This window comes from Ylistrum balloti, unplaced genomic scaffold (genome assembly GCF_031769215.1).
Source record: "Ylistrum balloti isolate Yb309-2 unplaced genomic scaffold, AGI_CSIRO_Ybal_v1 Utg370928, whole genome shotgun sequence".
In the NCBI taxonomy this organism is placed as follows: Eukaryota; Metazoa; Mollusca; class Bivalvia; order Pectinida; family Pectinidae; genus Ylistrum; species Ylistrum balloti.
Genome location: NW_026782525.1, coordinates 427549 through 448450, shown reverse-complemented (window position 1 = coordinate 448450; position 20902 = coordinate 427549). Strand labels below are relative to the sequence as shown.

Below are 20902 nucleotides of genomic sequence, written 5' to 3'. Positions count from 1 at the left end.
GGACATATTTTGATTATATTTATTTCATCTTTGATCATTATACATAGAAATGCCTCATAATGTCCAATGAAATTATGTCATCTTTATTTTACCCCCAGTTAGCTGATATGTTAGAGTAAACAGACTAAGTAATAGGGTGTCTTTTCCACTTTTACATTCTCTTGTTGAAAAAAAACAGCTGTATACTGTAGATCTTAGACTGTCAATAGATAACCGACTTGTTCATAGCCTGAAATTCCTAAGTTGTCTCCCCTTAGATCGTAAGCACACAAAATGTTGTCATCTGTAGAATCCCATGTTTCACATTTACAGCCATTACAATACTTGAGCTGGGTATATACATATGCATCCTGCTTTTCATTAGTTGAGTTAAGGTCTTGATAGAACAGTCTTATAAACAAGCTGATAACATTCTGCCTACATCAGTCTTTTTTTTTCATTTTTTGATATGGTTGAAGCTAAAAATGCTGTTCTTTAGAACACTATCTCATGTTGTGGTTTTAAATCTTAACAAGTTTCAACGAAATTTGTTAAAAATCATTGAAGGAGATATCTAATCCAGATGAAAATGTTGAAAACAAAAATTCATATGACAGTAACTTTTCTAAAAAAAGGTAAAATTACACAACTATCAAAGAAATCACAATATCATGTAATGTTTATGAAGTCAAGAAATTTGTGAGAAACTGAGGAAGGAGATCTCCGAAGATAAATGCCAAAAATGATGATTGAGCATACCAAGTTGGAAAAGACTGGGAGGTGATCTCTGGACAAATAAGAGTTTATGACAAATGGACAATGCCATACCATAATATATGTTCCTTCAAAAGTTTTGATTGATATATAAAGGAAAAATGTTAGGGAATAATGCTCCAAACAAAAAATTGTTGATGTCTTAATTAGCCAGCCATTCAGACAACACTATATTTCTTATGTCACCTCATAGGTATACCTACTGAACTTCCACTACCTAGTCATCATTGACAAACTTACACATACAATTGTATCTATTCATAGATTAGCTCTGCCTTTTTTTCTATGCAAGTTGCATTAATTGAAACCAAATCACCTCAGATCAGTAGTTCCCAACATAACTACACATATCAATTAAAACAAAGTCTTTTGCATTTGTATCCTAATTTGGAAATATGAAATCTGATTATCAATTATCAGTATCTTGAGTTCTTGTGTAGCACTAATTCATTGAGTTCTTATTCATTCAGGAGTGGCACCACTACTGTATGTCTTGTTAATATCTTTTTCATTCAATGAATGGAAAACCATCTGCCTCCATTGCCAGTGCACAAGTATCTCGATGATTTCTCACTGTCCCATGGTGGTGCAGTCCTGTATTGCCTTTATTTTGCGGTCATCCTATGGTGGCCCCACTGCCTGTGTCCATGTGCTGCATTATCTCATTGACACGTGCCAGTAGGAACTGCTTGTCACGCCCCTCCTGCAGAGATATAAGAAGTGTCAATCACACCAAACAAATGGAATACATTTCTATATGACTTGGTACATCTCACATCGTTTATCATAAACATATTCTTTTTATATTTCAAATCTAACAAATTTTACCACTTGAGAGGAACACCTTAACAGTCATTTCCGAGTGCCATCAAAGAATAAGTAATTATCAAAACTGGTTTTCAAAAAAACTAGATTTTCAACAACAATTTTCACATAACAGAAATAAGCTGAATACATACCAACTTTAATTGTTCCTGGAGCATCTCCTCCATTTTTGTTAGTCCTTCCTTCACGGCCCAGTAGTAATACATGATTAAGCTGGGGAAAAATATGATAACTTGAAAAATTAAAGACAGTCTGAATTAAGCCTCAGATAAAAGACTAGAAATTTTCAATGTTATAATGTCTAACAATGACTGAGGTGAACATTGATATTTTGTTTATTTTATTATTGCTGTATTAAGTGTCATGAAGTGGAGGTTACCTCTAATCAAAGGGATTGACTCCTATCCTCAGCATCCTTATCAAATTTAATTCAGTGTCAATATTAAGTGACTATATATGTCCCACTGCTGCACACCCTATCTATCCTATCACCCTATCTTTGATATACATGTATAACCTTAAGGATTTATTCAGCACTAAAGCTTGTTTATCACCGCCATAAATACTCACCACATCACTATTATAGCTGGTATAAAGAAGTCAATCTTTCCAAGAAAGAAAAACACATCCTGAGCCTCCTGTGGCCATTCTAAGATAACATGTGCCACAGTGTCAAAGAACACAGTGTTGTCAGTGGAGTACACTCGAAACGGACCACAGCTCTGGGACGGGTGAAAGCTAGTCATAAGGAAATATGCTATATTACTCAATAAGTGTACAACAATATTTAAAGTACTGAACTTCCGTTTTAAAGAGGTGTTTTTAGTCTTAGTATTTTGAGAATATGATGCATTTCCTTTAATCAAAATTTGGACAGATGGACTAAATTTTTTATCAAGCTCATAAACTATGATATTCACTAACACACTCATCTCGCCTGTAGTGGGAACTTGAAAAGAACAAAACAAAATCAATATTCATCTTATAATGATGTACAAATAGCGCTACATACTTGCCAATCATGTAAGTAACTGGAATGGCTGCCATTAAGAAGGCTATGAAGAGCATGCCTATGAAGAGAGAGTTTGAGCGTGTTGTTCTGTAGGGACGAGTAGGAGCCACATAGTTGTTCAATAATGTGAACTGTAACATTTAAACATTTTATACTGCCATTTATTAAGGAGTCACATGTGTGCATTGTTGCTTAAATGTCTCTAAACGAGTCAATTTATTTATCTGCAAAGTTGGGTGCATAGAGAGCCTGCGTTTTTTTCATAATGTTGCAAGGTGTAGAGAAAACCTTTGATTTCAAAGATATCACCAACTGGTTTAAACAAATAAACCATGACAAAATAAAAATTATATATTCATTTTACAAAGTAAACTGCAATAGTCAATATATTTACTCTCTGCAGAGCCATTCTGCCAGTATCTTATTTCTGAATACAATGCATGTATAACATTACAACTTGATATCATGTGTAAAATTGCATTATCTGGAAATTATCAAATATATAGTCAATGAGCTGCAAGGATTTAGGAAGGAAGATGAACTTACCTTCTTAACATAAAAGACAATAAAGCATTTGAGGAAACACATGAAGGGAATCAATGGACTGAAGAAAAGACCCATCCTGAAATAAAAACAGTCAAACCTTTACCTTTCAAAGTTAATATAATTGCTATTTAAAGGCTCATTACCAACAGATTTGACAATTACATTTGTACATGCAACATATACTGAAGTCTTGATAAGGCAATCCAGCCAAATTTACAACTGATTTAAATCGTAGAAGGCTAGAATCATATTTTCAAAAAACTAACAACTTACCAACACAGAGTTTGAGCATAAACAATATCTAGAACCACTTTGGGAAGATCTACTTCAGGTAAGCCCACCATGTTGATCAATTTGAATCTCATACTGAAGGTTTTGTATACAATTCTGAAATAAACAGCAAGTTCACATCTACCTGTATACATCTTCGTGTACAAATTATTTTATAAAGACAATAGATGGCATATAAGCAAATTGTGCTATATCAAGTCTTTTACTTCGGAGCATTTCTTTTACATAAATTGCCTTATTTACAATTGAATCAATCGCAAGCTATTTTACTTAGAACAAAACATCAATAATTTTACCTATATGAAAGAACAGATCCACTCTGTTATGAAAGATAAAATATCTTTTTGGTACACAAATGATTTATAATTAGTAGAAGTTGATTTACAAATTATTCACCTTCTGGGTAACTCAACAATGAAGGTGACAATGAGGAGCACTAGGAAGTCCAGGATAACCAATTTGTAGATTTGCTGTCCAACATATGTCTCCCAACACTGATGACAGAAGGATTTATAAACCAAACAGCACCATGAAGTACATAAGGTTCTATGTACACAAATAAATAAATAGGAGTGTAATTTGTTAATTAAGTTCAGAACAATCTACATATATTATCAGGTGTGAAAGTATGTTTTTACCAAGTTATCCATCACTGTCAGCTTTTGATAAGAAAATGAGAAATAAAACTGCGGTAAATTATCTATTTACAACTATTAAATGCCAGCTAGATGCATGGATAAATTAGAAAACAGTTTTAAAGAGGAAGGATAGACATGGTAGATGGAGAGAAAATAATTGAGAGGATATATGAAAAGAAAAGTACAGGACAGTTTAATGAATAATGAAGATCCCCAGGTGCTGTAATACATTCTATTTTAAGATATTTCAATTATTATGTATCGAGAACATAGAATCATACAGTTTTGGCTTCAATGGAAATGAAGTTCTGCAGTAATTATGACAGATCTCACAAGTTCTGACCACAGGATGTGAGTTATACACCCTAGTATTTTTTGTAGATGATAAGTTAACTATATCATTAACGTTAGAGCAATGGAAGAGAAGATATATTACCTTAATGATACTGCCGTTGACATTGGAGGTTGAGTTGGGATCCAGACTAGATGACCATCTCTTGTTGCCACACTGGTATTCAAACTTTGGGTCATCTCTCTGTAGGAGCTGATATATAGATATCATCAACACACCCAGGGATGACAACCGCAGCAAGATCGTTCTGTATAGTAACAAATAATTTCTTAGATCCTGTCATTATTAATTGTGATGCCATTTCTCTGTAATTTCAATGTATTAAAGGTAACAGGTAAAAAAATTGATTTACAGGAAGTAATTTTAAGTAGCAGCTTTAGCCAAAGTTTTGAATGCAGAACATTCTACTGCCATAACATTGTATATCTATTTTATACTGTATACCATCCTTACATGTATATAAAGATACTTGGCGATCTGATTGACAATTGTACATGAATGAATATAGCTATCCAGGGCAAAGTGAAACACAAGCTGACACACAGACCAGTATCCTAAAGATGGAATGGTTGCCAACGTAAGTACTGATGGATGACTTATCATACACCCTTTATATATCAGCAAAGTCTTTGTTACATCATGTAACATAATCCAACAACTGTTGGGAACTTGCAACTGTTTTACCAAAATGGATTTTTGTCTCCTCCATTGAAATCTCTTCTTGCCAAAACTATTTCTTTCATTGTATTTCTTATGATTTTCTAAAAAAATTTATCTCGATCCTCATACTATCAAAACTTGCCGTAAAGCTGAATGTATTTTATCATGTTATTGTAATTCCTATACTTTATGAAGAGTGTTTATGAGGACCAACCTCAGGAGTGTCATGATCATTTCAAATGATGGCGTGTAATCCTCTAGAAGGACAACTTTCTTGAAGATGACTGGTATGATGATGTTCAACAATGTGATTGTTACTGAAGGTATGTACTGGATAACAAACTGGAGTGCTGGGTTGATGTCTTGGAACTCCCTTTGTAGCTGAAAACAGATTCAAAATATGTAACTATGCATTGTTCAATTTAAAATTTATTAAGTATAATTAATTTCTAACTTCTCTTGGATGTAAGTAACAAATTCATTTTTTTCTTCTTAATTCTGACATTGATAGGTAAGGAATGATTTCTTATTTTCAATCTAGCCGAAGTTATCATGGGGGTAAGATTTTTAACATTTCTTACCATTTTAGCTTATTTTTGTGAATTTTTCACTTTCTAGTAAGACAAGCACTTCCAACTCTGATGGCGATTGAACACTTAATTGATGATATCTTACCACAAGCAGTTGTGAGAAGGACAGATATATGAGATACAGAGATCCTCCAAGTAAGAAACACATAAGAATGTTGATGACTGTTCGTAAAAGGTACAGCTTGATTTTGTCACCTGTGGTTCGACTTTCCATCTTCCACATGAAACGCTGGATTTCCAAGTCTTTCTACAAACAAGATGGATGGCATTTCAAAGCCAAGAATTCACAGATAATGAAAAAATAAGTATGACTCAGGCTAAAATGTATTTAATGTATCTGATACCATTGGTGTTATTTTATGTAAATGCTAGGACAGTAGCTCTGTGAACTAGTCAAGTTTTGTGCTAGGTAACCTCAAGTACTACAGAAGACGGACCTTGAGTTCTCCACTGATGTTACTGTGCTTGGTTTTGGCAGCCTTTCCCTGAGATATACAAAAGTCCCAGCCTGTTAACACTTTGTTGGAGTACATGGCCATTGTGGCTCCATGAATCACAGCTGTGTCCTTTAATCCCTTGGAGGAGCTGGCAAACAGAACAAAACACTTCTGAAGTAAAAGGTATTCCAAACAGATATTTCATACAGTGAAATCCGTCTTTTCCAACTCTTTAAGGGACACACCATATAAGTCACATTAACCTAGAATGCTGAAAGACACAGTACAATAGTCAGATTAAGCAGAACATTGTGACGTACAGGTGCCAAGCCAGACAGGTTTTGCTTGCAATTCCTTCTTTCTCTCTGTTGGTTTTTAAACCATCTAAGAACTATTGTATATAGAATTTAGATCAACCTCACTCCTCCAAGGTGAGTCCACAAATGTAATGGTAATTATTGCATAAATCTTTAAAAGAGTTCAACTAACCACACCTCTTTTAAGTAACTTATTCCATATAATTTCTAAATATGCTTTATTGCTCCAAATATCAAAATTATTTAGCAACAGTAAGCCCACATTTTCTAAACAAGAGTACCTACTTTTTCACAATAACAAAGAAGCTGATAATGAAAGATACACCAGTGGCTAGAAGATATGACAGTCCCATGTGGTAAGTCTCCTGGTCACCATTCAAAGGATTGTGGTATGTCTTGTTAAAGAAAGCTCCATAAAACAACACTGTATCCTCCATCCAACCCTGGTAACATAGTTAACATCACAGTACACTCAGAACACATCTAGATGTAGAGATTAATATTCATGCAATGAAAGCATGGTTAATTTTCTGACTAAGATATTCATTTCAGATGTATGCTATTGAAGTACAGGGTGATCAATAGATTCTGTGACCATTTTATGACTACATATTTTTTTAATACCTTAAGATATATCATTCATTAGTGTATTATTTTCTAAACCTGCTATATCTATAGTTTTGCATAAGATGAGCAATGCAGGATATGTGAATATAGTCATGACGTTATGACATCATCTATTTTTTTTTCAAAATGGCATCACAAAATCAAAAGGTTGGAGAGAGAGTGCAACTTTTTTTTTCGAAAGTCAATCACCAGTAACAGTGATCTGTTCTATATAAAAGAAGTACCCATCGGATGCAAAACTATCAAAGCAACAACTACACAGACTGGTAAAGAAATTCCAGCAGTTGGGATCTGTGGAAGACAAAAGTCAAAAGAACCAAGGATGTCCATGGACTAGCAGGTACGCGGAGAACATTTAGGCTGTTCAAAAAATTATATCGGAAACTCCAGAGAGTTCTGTAAGAAAATTGCGAAGTGACATTGAAAACATGGCATCTGCTAATACAAGCTCCAGCTATGGAAGTGTTTACTGAATGTTATGGTTTGACTTGAACTGTGTCCATACAAAGTGCCATTGATGCAACATTTGAAGGAAACAGATGTTACAATGAGACTGCAGTTTGTCTATTGGATAACTGACAAGATGGATACCACGGATAGTGTATGGTTTTTAGATGAATCTCACTTATTGAAAATCACAACTTAACAAGCAGAACTACCATGTATGGGTAAAGGAAAAACCAGACTATTGGAAAGAGAAGCAGTCGCATGATGAAAAATTGACAGCCTGGTGTGCTCTTAGTCCGGTCCATATTTTTGGACCATTTTCTTTAAATCAGAAGGTGAATCGACATCGGTAAACAGTGGATGGTATTTAAACATGTTAAAAAGTAAATTCATTCCCGCATTCAGAAAGTTAGGTAATGATGATGATAGTGTTTGGTTTCAACAGGGTGGAGCAATGCCACACATATCAGGAGTAATGTTAACTTGGCTTCAGGAAACATTTGGAGAAAAGTTTCTTTCATACTGAACAAATCATGTATGACCTCCCTACTCCACTTATCTAAACCTATTTGATTTTTTTCTTTGGTGTTATTTGATGGACAGTGTACAATCCAAGACCTGAAAGCCTGCAAGTCTCAATGTTGTCATTTTGCAGAAAGGATATCTCATTGAACATATTGTGTGATTTTTGAGAATATTTTCATTTATTTAAAATTTCGACAAGAGTGCAGATAAAAGTATGTATTGTATTTCTGTAAAAACTTGTTTGTATCTATGTTAATGAAATAATTTTTATTAAACTTTGTTGTACCACTTAAAAGTGCTGTTAGTATATGAAATGGTTACAGAATTTAGGGATGACCCTGTATCTAACAGAGGTTCCATATATCAACATATTTCAACAAGTAATAAACTTCATTTCCTCCTTTGATTGGGACATAAGATGATGTCAAAGACCTTATGATAATAGGTTCAGGAGGTATCTCATCACCCCAACAATTATAAAAAAGTAGCTTGGAAAACTTTATTTTAAAAAAAGTCTAAAAAGTGCCTGTATACTGCACACTTACATATTTTTAACTAATAATGAATCCAAGATCAAATGACCTTAATGAAAAAGTAGCTTGACAAAATTAATTTTAAAAAAGTCTACTTGTGCCTGTATATTGCAAACTTACATATCTTTAAGTAATGATGAATCCAAGAAGAAATTAAATTAATACAGAAGACCGTAAAAACATAGTTTCTTCTTCTTGCTTTACCAAAGCATTACAACAAAATGCAACACTCACAGTGCCCTGCAGGAAGTGAAGAATGTTCCCAAATGCATCAGAATCAAGTGAAGCTGTGGCACTGACATGCTCCCTATAGTTCCGAGTACAGTTGACTGCGTTGGACTGAAATAATGTGACATTCTGTCCTGTTACTGAAGAAGAGAAGTTTCTGGGAGACTCATATAAAACGAAGTAGGGAACCAGGGTCAGACAAATGTTTACCAGACAGATGTACAAGTTCAGGAACATGAGCCAGCGAACAAACCGGAAATAACCCATGATGGCAGTACCAAACTGACCTGTAAAACAACAATGTCACATAACCCTATTACATAAATATCTATGAACTTTGACAATATTAATGTTCCTGTCAATGAACCTACCAAGGAGAGCTAGAGACTATCTGATATACTGATTAATGTTTAGAGGCTTTAGAGGATATTATATCGGCAGTACTATTCAGCATTAGTACCACAGGTGCAATGTGCACACACACAAGCACTACTAAAGACTACTGGGATTATGTGTAGAATAACTGGCAATACTATTACAATTTACAACTAGTAGTATGGTAGAATGTATCAGATCAGCTGCAATGGTGATCATTAGGACCTATCTGGAATGAGTAACCTACCTTCCACTTCCTTCAGCGCTCCTGACCAGGGCTCTAGTTGGTAAATCCAACTCTTTGCTTGTAGTTTGAATCTTTGCCATGACTGATCATATGGAAATAAGAAAGAGAAGGAGATGCAATAATAATTATCACATTGAAGCCTCATGATCTTACTGATATTACAGTGTATCTGGATAATTGTGTACTAGTGCATGTACCTGTAAAACAATAGGATGTTCTCAATGTTAAGTGTCAGTAATTTCACCGCTTAACATTATTACAACACATTAAACAAATTATCATGTATATTTGGTAATATGCCCTTCCAAGTAATATGTCCATTCATACATGTAAATCACTGAACTGTAATAAGTCCATTCATACATGTAAATCACTGAACTGTAATATGTCACTGAACTGTAATAAGCCCATTCATACATGTAAATCACTGAACTGTAATAAGTCCATTCATACATGTAAATCACTGAACTGTTATCAGTCCATTCCTATTGTAAATCACTGAACTGTAATAAGTCCATTCATACATGTAAATCACTGAACTGTAATATGTCCATTCATACATGTAAATCACTGAACTGTAATAAGTCCATTCATACATGTTAATCACTGAACTGTTATCAGTCCATTCCTATTGTAAATCACTGAACTGTTATCAGTCCATTCATACATGTAAATCACTGAATTACAATAAGCCCAGTCATACATGTTAATCACTGAACTGTAATACCTCGGTAAGTCCATTCATACTTGTAAATCACTGAACTGTAATAAGCCCATTCATACATGTAAATCACTGCTCTATAATAATTACATTCATACATGTAAATCACCGGTCTGTAATAATCCCATTCATAAATTTAAATCACTGGCCCGTAATAAGCCCAACCAATTAACTAAATCTGCTAGTTTTGAGTCAGAGATAATATAGATCCCCTTCACTTATTGCAGGATAACTGTGTTTTAAAAGATGGGAAATTTTTTCCAATCAACAGAAAATGTAAAAGTTTCTCCATTGTACCTATTTAAACAAAGTACATAGATTGGTTAAACAACCCATAATGATACCTGTTTTTGTCTGTGACGCCAAGATTTAAATCCAGTTGCTTTGGTCACTGGTTCTCCAACAATCTTGTCTCTGAATTCAATAAAACAATGATATGAAAGTCATTTGTACAAATATTTCACAACATTATTGATTTCAACATTCAATAAAACAAGAGAAAAAAAACCTCTTAAGGCATATCCTCTTCTTACCAATAACAATATAATGGTATCCAGAGGCGATACTATCATAAGAGGTTAGTTTCAGCAACACAATTACTATTACTTTTGATATTATTATCGTAAATATCTTCATAATATTTCTCAGCATCAGAAATATAAGAGGTCATATTGGCCTGTAAGTTTCACTTGTTGTGTTTCTATACGAGGAAAGACTTTGTTGGCAAAGTCAATTTCAGGAAACCTGAAAGTCATTTGGTAGTTTGAAGATTTCATTAAATTTGACCCAGACATTTAGAGTAATTAAAGAGATTGAAAGCCTTTCACCCAAGAATACTACAGGCTACATAATAGGACCATGGGCTTTTTGATTGCCGATGGACCACGATATAGGTTTCACTAGCAGTCCAGTCAGGTGAGCTAATAACTCACAATAACAAACGATAAACAGACCAACTTTTTTTTTTATATATTTCTCTTCCTTACATACATTACATATTTCTGAATTACAGATAATCATCTCATTTCATATTAAGCTACAATAGGATGTTGCTTAGATGGTTGGTTACAGGTTTTTATCTCTGAACTCTTTCTATTGTTTAGTGGTAGTCTCAATGATGAACGTTAGTGTTGTGGTGATGTGTAGAATAAATCTGATCCATAGATATCCTAACTCTGATATAAGCAACTAACTTTATAACATAGGGTTAACTTGTTGACAATATTGGCATGTGACCAACACCGATAATAAATCAATACTGATGATTTAGCATATCCCACTCAATATCTTAGATAAGGAAATTGATCGCACATAAATTTTATCACTTCAGCAGAAAGAAGGAAGTCGAACTATTGATTTAAAGTATGTGTCAGTGTCACAGATTGTGAACACAAGACATAGATAGCCCTATCACATGAAAAATAAAATCTGTATTTAACACAAACCACCAGATATTATTACATGTATAGTCACATATAATTACTAGGGATAAAGACTATTATTATGTACAGTATTTGATAGCTAAGCTAACATGGCATTAGAATGGTCAATTAATATAACCGGTAAGTAAATATCTATGGTAAACTGAACAGTACATGGTTCTTTGATAAGTTTCGACTTTGGATATGAAATCCCAGTAGCTATGATTATTTATCACAGACCAATAATCTATGTTGCTGTTTTTTGGAGTTAAACACTGAAGCATCATTGCCAAAGGTTGTTTGAAAAGCTAAGAACCCACCAGATCACATTATACTCATTTAAAAGTGAGTGCCAAGCAGAGAGCTTTATTATTTGCCTTAGCCTGGTTCCATGACAGTGCCCTAAAAGTGTAACTTAACACCTAAAGCCAAAGGTGAAAGATATTTGGGAAGAAAAAGAGAGATCAATAGAAGATCATGCAATGGTCGAGGGTTTCAGACATAATTCTTATGTCCAACCTGCAGCAAACATGTCTAGAAAACAACGCCATTAATGATATCCTCTGACTTCATGCATTAACACTTTATGATGAGGATACAAATTGTGGAAGTTGACATTTCAAGTCATTTTATTGACCTTGGCTCATAGAAATGTCTACTTCATTGAGCTTTGCACCTACCTAGCATGATTGTACTTAAGTTCAAACTGATTTCCTAGTCATTGCTTTTTGTAAGGGCAGTGGTATGACAATCCATTTGGTCATATTTTATGGTAAGGACCTTGGCTTGACTCAGTGTGAAAACATATGAACTTTCATGGTTGAATGAATGAAAATTCAACAGCAAGGTGTGAAACAAGTGATGAAACAAGAGAGAAGATAAAGATCCCTAACAATGGAAGGTGCAGGTCTATTTTGGTAGTTTTATAGCACCATGCACAAAACAATGTTCTTCATTCCAGAGAGGTTTTCAATAGTGGTTGCTTTTAATGAAACACATCATAAAGAAGCTTAACAAAGGTTTGCAATGAGTATTTTATAACTGACGGTTCTTTTCAGATCAAATATCATCCTTCTTTGTAGTTTGAATGGATTTCCTGAAAAATAGAAGGGGTCTTTTCAATTTCTATTCATCAAAAGGCTGTAAGGATGGCGTCAACACAATCCCTGCTGATACTAAATGTAGAAAATCATTAAACTTGATGTCATTCAACATGAGGCTCTTGTTTGAAACTGATTTATCTGTAATGCAGTTATGTATTAATAGTAGCGAGTTGTAGTAGGCTGTATATAGTATATACCAGTAAATAAATTGTAGCACAGAGTAATAATAGTTTAAAGACATAAATAATTAACTAAAGCAGTGTAGATAGTATCAGTACGACAGAGTGAATTGTAGGAGTTAGCACAGACAATAGTAGTAGTAGAGATATGTAGTGTTTTGTGAAAATAGTACTTACCTATATACAGTAACTACACCATGCAATGATTTCTGTTCTCGAAGTAGTGTCAATTTGTCACGGAGTGATTGTTTTTCTATTTGTTGACTGCTTGGTAGGCAATCCTGTACATATGCTTCATCTACTTTACTTATGTCATCATTACCTTTTACTGATTCAAGAAATCTTTTGCTTTTTCTTCTAAATATCTTTGTCTGAGTTCCATCTGAGAAGTCCAAGTTTAATTGATTTCTTTTGTAACTAACATCAAGATTTTCTCGCTCAGAATGAATGTCAGAATAACTACTCCCTTCAAATTCAGTGTTGTTAATTCCTTCGTAGTAAGTTTCCTGATTGCTACCAAGATGGCCTTGGGACGTTAATAACCTTTCATGGCTTACATCTGTAAACAATGGTGATTCTGAAGGCTCAAGTACATGGTCGTCATCATACTTCAAGGATGTATCAAATTCGTTAGCTCCTTTCCATGGTAACATTTCATTTTGTAGCCTTTTGTCATGTGATTTTTCTCTTTGAAATTCCTCTAGTAGCCTTTGCCCTGGCAACCTATCCACTGGTGACCTTCCCCTTGGAAATCTATCACTTGGTGACCTTCCCCTTTCAAAGTGATCCTCTGGTGACCTTTCCCTTGGCAACCTCTCCTCTGGTGACCTTTCCCTTGGAAACCTATCCTCTGGTGACATTCCCCTTGTGATTCTATCATCTGATGACCTCTGTCTCAGGAATGTATTCTCATGTAACATTTCTTTAGAAAACTCATTCGGATATACCTTGTCATCTGTGTATGAGTTATTATTCTGAGTGAAAGAACTGGTGTAGGCAAAGTTTTCCTGCTCATAGTCTGGAATAAGCATATTCATGGGTATTGTTTGATGGAATCCATCATTTTGAGGCCTTTCCAAAGTTTCTCCGGGATATTGTCCTGTATAGTAACCTGCAGACTGCTGTTCAGAACTTCTTGTCTGAAAGGTATGTTGGTTCCCTGTATCATAATCAGGAGAGTGTTCAAAATGTCTGTTTCTAACATTGAATGCCATTTTCAAAAATATCAGTGTTCAATGGAATTCTCTGAGTTTCTAAGTATGATCAATCCACAAACAGATGTGTTTTGTTTAAAAACCATTGTGTCATTAACATATCTCTCTTCCTTTCATTGACTGAATTGGCAAAATGTTTTCTTCCATAAACTGTAATAATCCCTTCCTGAATACAAAAACACAAGCATATCCTTCAATGTGGAGCTAGTTGTTCAAAATGTTTGTAGAAATAATCAGCATGCATCAAGCACCCCTGCCGCAAATATAAATATAACCTCACACTATCGACCAAGAGATTTTTTAACATGCTGATATCAACATCGTACACTCAGCCAATCCTGTGTCTGGTAGACGGTGGTAAAACACACAGTCATATAATACCCTTGTCACTGAATACTGATAGAGCATTACAAATTAAATGATTTTTTAATAAAAACATTTATTTCACAGCTGCGACACACTCTTTTTTTTTTTATATATTTCAAACATTTTAGTGATAGAGGTTAGGATGCATAAGAAATCTGATATTTTACAAATACATCGTATCTCAATTACACTTTTTTAAAATCTCCCATTTTTATCAACTTCAAATAAAAGCAATGATACATGCTTTATTGTCAAAAACGTGACTTGGAATTTAATCCTTAGATACACCGATCCAAAAGATAGGTTTTGTACTTCCTGTTCTAACTAGGACACTCTTGTACCTGGTGACATTTTGTACTTGGTGATAAGTTGATACTATCATACTTAACACAATATGGCTATCTTATCTATGATTGCACCTATCAAACAATTGACCTTCTGTAGATTGACAAATGACCGCACACAATCATACAACATTAACACATTTAGACCACTCTTGAACTCTTCAAATAATAAATTAAGATGACAGCTCTATAGCTTTTCACCTGTTATTTTAGTGTAAGTTGGTCTTTTATTTCTACTACAAATTTCAGCTGCAATTGTTGAGTATTTTAAGGCTATATTATGACTGCTATGTGGTCTTTGACAGCCATATTCATTGTTCACATTTGATACAATGTTGTCACCATGATTATTCACTATGTCATTATCTCAAAGACAAATCCATACCACCATCACTAGACAAATAAAATATACCACACAGTATAATTTCTCAATCATGTATTTTGATATCATATGCAGCAGGTGAATTTTGTTTTTTTAAATATATCTCTTCTTTGGGTTTCTATATGCTTAACAAATAAAGATTACATAATACAAATTTAAGTTGTCCACAAGGGCGATTGTTGGGATACCAGCTTCACCCTTGGTATTTTCTACCTTTAATACATGGTCATATCCCTAATCACAATCTTGGGTTTTGTGTTGTTACATACTGTACGTACTGTACGTATAAGGGCTAGCTCTTTACTTTGAATTGGAGATAAATTTAACATCTTCCTTGTTGTTACCTCTGCTTTGTGTTGATGTTTAAGATCTCTGTTTCAGTGTAAAAAATTGTTTTACTTAAAAGTGAAATGATATGTGCACAAGAAAAGAGACGTGAATACAAACACTTAGTGGTATTCTTTCTGTATTTGAGATAACAGGACAACATGTCAGATGAGGTTTGCAATGAGACGAAGTTCAAGAATATTCAGAACTTTAAGAACTTAAGTGGATCTTTATCACTTATTTCAATAAATTTATAATCCCTCATCCAGCTTACTACTGACCATATATCCAATATTATGTTTAAGATAGGCTATTGGTTGTTCATCATTTCCACATTTTAACACGTTTGGCCCGTTGAAAGCATTAAGAAAGTGAGTCAATGTCATACAGATCATGTCAACATTCATACAAATTCAAGTTCTTTTGCTTATACAGAAGAGTTCATTAAAAGCATTTTTAACATCCGACCCCTCTGACCTTTAAAGTTGGTGAGGAAAAATGAAACTTATATTTCAATTACAAAAAAAATTGAAATAAAAAAATTTTCCTGTATCATATAATAATGAATGTAGTCTCTGCATTATCTGATACAGTGCTCTCGCTTTTTATTTTACAGTACTTCCTGCCATTTTACCGACTGAATACTGTATTAACCCAAATCACCTGAATAAGGTAATTTGGAAAACTATATCACCTTTCATCTCAGACTGTGTATGCCAATAACTAACTATGAGAAGTCATTGAGTGACAATGAAACCATCAGCCACAAAAAGAGAACAAGGAAGTACATATTATATATCTAACACTCTCCATTGCCAGGGAGCATGATGATGAAACTTCCTTGAAGTCTCCATCACTGTCTCCCTAAAGTCACTTTAATGCAAGTTTTAGTATGCAATCAAGTTGACAACATCTATCCTATAAGTTGTGATAATGGTTAAGAAGCTCTTGAAATGTTCATATTAACATGGGACGTTTGGGAAGCAGGAATGTTCCTCTTAAGAAAATGATGAGACTGAACCAACATTCATGTACTTACCTTACATATTTCTTTACTTGTATTGAGGCTGCCATAGACTTAATGCTCTGCCTTCGATGCCATAGCTCCTCTTCATTTGCTATATCCTCTGTCATACTCATTGAACGTGATTGTTTTCTGGCAAGACTTAACTTTTCTTCATCTGCTTCCAAAAGATTCAGAGGGTAAATTGAAGATCGTCTTTGTTGCATTAAAGAGGTTTTACGGCGTGGCAGATCTGCTATCTGTCTTCCCAGTACCAGACCTGTCATGGAGTTGTAGGCCTGGGCACTAGGCAACTGTGCCATAATAGCTGCCCGACTCTCTCTCCTTCTCTGTAGGCTGATATTGGCATCACTAGCAGGAGGGGTGGACAACTCTGGGCAACAAACATAACTCATGTAAAAGAAATCCACCCTACTGACAGGTGACATTGTACGAAATCTTAATCTTCTCAATTACACAAGTTTTGAACCTTTGTTCTTTTTAACATATTTTTTTTTTTCCTTTTTTCTATTTTTTTTTTTTTTTTTGAGGGGAGAGTAATCTAAATGTGTAGTATGTAGTGGTTATTTTTTTTTTTTTTTTTTTGAGGGGAGAGTAATCTAAATGTGTAGTATGTAGTGGTTTTGTACCTAACTTGTAATTAACATACATGTGTAGTATTTGTGAAGTATTAACGCATATCTTTTAATCTGTACATATCTGTAAAAAGATTAGATGAGTGGTAGACATTCACTGATATTCCATGATTTTGATCACCAGCATTGGGCATTTCAGAAAAGCAACAAAATGCATTTGAAAAAGTGCAAAAGCCCTCATCACTGACAATTCTCAGAAATTGCTACAATTCTATCTGATATTTCTACAAGAAAATAAATGAACGAAAAGAAAAACAAAATAAAAGACAAGAAAGAAAAGGGGAGGAGGGGTTTAAAAAGAGTGCAATCTAGTTGAAGAGCAATTTCCTCATTAACCTTGATCTGACATCGCTTAGCGACTTTATTACAATCAACAATTTTCATCACATGTTGTGTGATCACAATGTCATAAATAATGTTGACAGCCACACTGGTGGAAAGCTTCCTGACATCTGAAGTAGGAATAACTTATAATTTGTACCTGAATTTGGATAAAGTATGAATCTGATTCACTAATCAGTCCTTAAGATGAAGGCTTAAATACGCTTTCAGATTTTCCCTAAATTCTTAATTAATACATCTTTCAATATACTTACTGTGAATCCTTGATAACCTTTGATATATAGAATAATTAACTTACTGTGAATCCTTCATAACTTTTGATATATAGAATAACCTTTGATATATAGAATAACCTTTGATATATAGAATAACCTTTGATGTATAGAATAATTCACTTACTGTGAATCCTTGATAACTTTTGATATATAGAATAACCTTTGATATATAGAATAACCTTTGACATATAGAATAATTCACTTACTGTGAATCCTTCATAACTTTTGATATATAGAATAACTTTTGATATATAGAATAACCTTTGATATATAGAATAACCTTTGATGTATAGAATAATTCACTTACTGTGATATAACCTTTGATATATAGAATAATTAACTTACTGTGAATCCTTCATAACTTTTGATATATAGAATAACCTTTGATATATAGAATAATTCACTTACTGTGAATCCTTGATAACCTTTGATGTATAGAATAATTCACTTACTGTGAATCCTTGATAACCTTTGATATATAGAATAATTCACTTACTGTGAATCCTTGATAACCTTTGATATATAGAATAATTAACATATTGTGAATCCTTGATAACCTTTGATATATAGAATAATTAACATATTGTGAATCCTTGATAACCTTTGATATATAGAATAATTAACATATTGTGAATCCTTGATAACCTTTGATATATAGAATAATTAACTTAATGTGAATCCTTCATAACTTTTGATACATAGAATAACCTTTGATATATAGAATAATTAACATATTGTGAATCCTTGATAACCTTTGATATATAGAATAATTAACTTAATGTGAATCCTTCATAACTTTTGATATATAGAATAACCTTTGATGTATAGAATAATTAACATATTGTGAATCCTGGATAACTTTTGATAAATGGAATGATAAACTTATCTATTTCACAAACAAATTTAAACATAATGTTGTCCCTTTGTCATTTACGAAAAATCAATCACTACTGTTGGTCTGATGGAAGGAATACAAGGATTAAATTGTAAGGAATCAAACAGCTTATCTCATCACAAACGCAAACTTCATCACTGACAGATCAACACCTCACCACCAGTATTCACCAAAAAATAAAATTGAACATTAAACTAAAATTTCATTTTTAACAAGACATGACTTTTTGATTTTCTAAGTACACCTTAATGCTGGAATAACAACAGGAGAGTATTATATATTTCAAATAAAAAAACCTCATTAGTGACGGTCTGTAGAGTTAAGGCTGTATTGGATGCACCATATTGTGTTCTGTAGGCCTAATGAACATTTATAATTCATCATAACGTTGATTTGTGTAAGTAATATCTAACACACACAACATATGATATCAATGTCAGTGGTCACCATCACCTGCCTGAACCTGGGGACCAACATCTGCCTCTTATATTGTCATGTTACTAAAATTGACTATAGACTGCCTGCCTAAAGACAACTATTTATTGTGGGTCACAAAGAATTGGTTTTATTCCATATTGTTGTTATTTTCAATAGAACAAGCGGATTTAAAAACTTTATATGCATTTGAGAATGAGAGTGGAATGTGGGCTCTGGTCCAAAATATTTTTTTTACAAAGCATTCCTTTTTTGGGAGGGGGAGGGGGAGGGCGGGTAGATACAAAGAGTGAACCTAACCGACATCAGAATACAGAATCTCTGTGATCGAATTTTTTGTTCTGTTGCTTTTCTGAAAAGTAGGTTTAACGTTATTCAGTGTGAGAAGAACATTTGAAGAAAGTTGAACAAAGAAGTGTTACCAAACCTGTTGTTGTATGACGATGTACAGGTAGAGTTGAGAAACTATAACTCCATCGTCTGATACTAGGTAATGGGTTGTCCATATTTCACGAATAGCTTCTGAACGGAAATTCTACAGGACCGTCGTAGTATCCGAACATAGACCTTCGTCCTTGTGGAAGCAAGGCAGCCCATACATAATACATTACATATCACAACATTCTGTGACGTCATCACTTTATACATATTCGTATAGCGCCATTTCTTCAAACTCGAGGAAGAGGCCATGCGTGCACTATAACTCCAGAACGTGTATTTTGTGTGGTTTATAGTAAATAAACATTGAAAATTCAGTCTTTCATCAAGCAAAAATTATTTCGCAAGGAGATCATGTTATTAGAATTTCTACCTATTCCGAATTATTATGACTTTGTTTTATATCGCCTGGAGTCAAAGAACGTCAGAACTCCGTTCCTATAAAATGTGAGGGAGATACGCGACCTATGCATAGATCGGCATTCAAACCATAATTGGGAGAAGAAATCGTCGTTTGTACATGCATATCGCACATTACCGTTTGAATCCCGACCCATGCACGAGTTATCTGTTTCTCTCACTTCGTACAGAGACGGCATTCCGACGGTCATCGACTCTAAGACGTATATAAAGTCGCAGAACGCTGGGATAATTCAGACTTAATATTTCCCAACTTCCCCATAAAATTTTCATCATAAATTAAAGTATCTAGAGTTTAAATGTGTATCTTGAAACTCGGAGTTGTCTAATTATCATTTCACGAAGTAGATATCAAATATAATTTAATCAAGCTAGTCATCAGATTTTCTTCATGGATATTTTTTTATTGGCCATAATGTGTCAGGTGTATGGAGAGAAACTAATACTACAGAATCAAACGATGAAATGAAAACGGAAGACAACCAAGAAAATTCTGACATGTCAAAATAATCTTAAAATTCATATAAAATTCAAAGCCAGGGCAGAGTAAGAACAAATGATTTACACCAAAACTCATGAAAAAGTACTAAAACAAATTGACTTTGTGTTGCTTCGTCGACGATACCCGCCATGTAAATCTTGGGGATCATTCCAAGGGGCAGTGTCACGTTCCCGAATGGGAACAAGGTAAACAACACCGCTAACCATCAGACAAACTAAAGAGCATTAAACACGTCCAAATTCATACCTCACAAAGAAACGGAGCGTTTCCCAGTGAAATCACTATTACAACTGTAAAATTTCCCAATAATCCTCATCAATTTGAATCTCAGCAAAACGTGTGTTGTCTGTCAATTGCCGACATTCTTGCATGTTGGAAATCATGATGGGGGCAAACATATCGAATCAACTGCAACATGTACAAAGTCGGTGATGCAGGGATGTTGTTATCCAGGAATTGGTAATTCACAAAGGAAA

General features: G+C 34.0%; 1 pseudogene; it reads right to left on the bottom strand.

The window, feature by feature from the left end:
• Window positions 1–1194: 1194 nt before the first annotated feature.
• On the bottom strand, window positions 1195–20103 carry LOC132559527 (transmembrane channel-like protein 7; annotated as a pseudogene).
• Window positions 20104–20902: the final 799 nt, after the last annotated feature.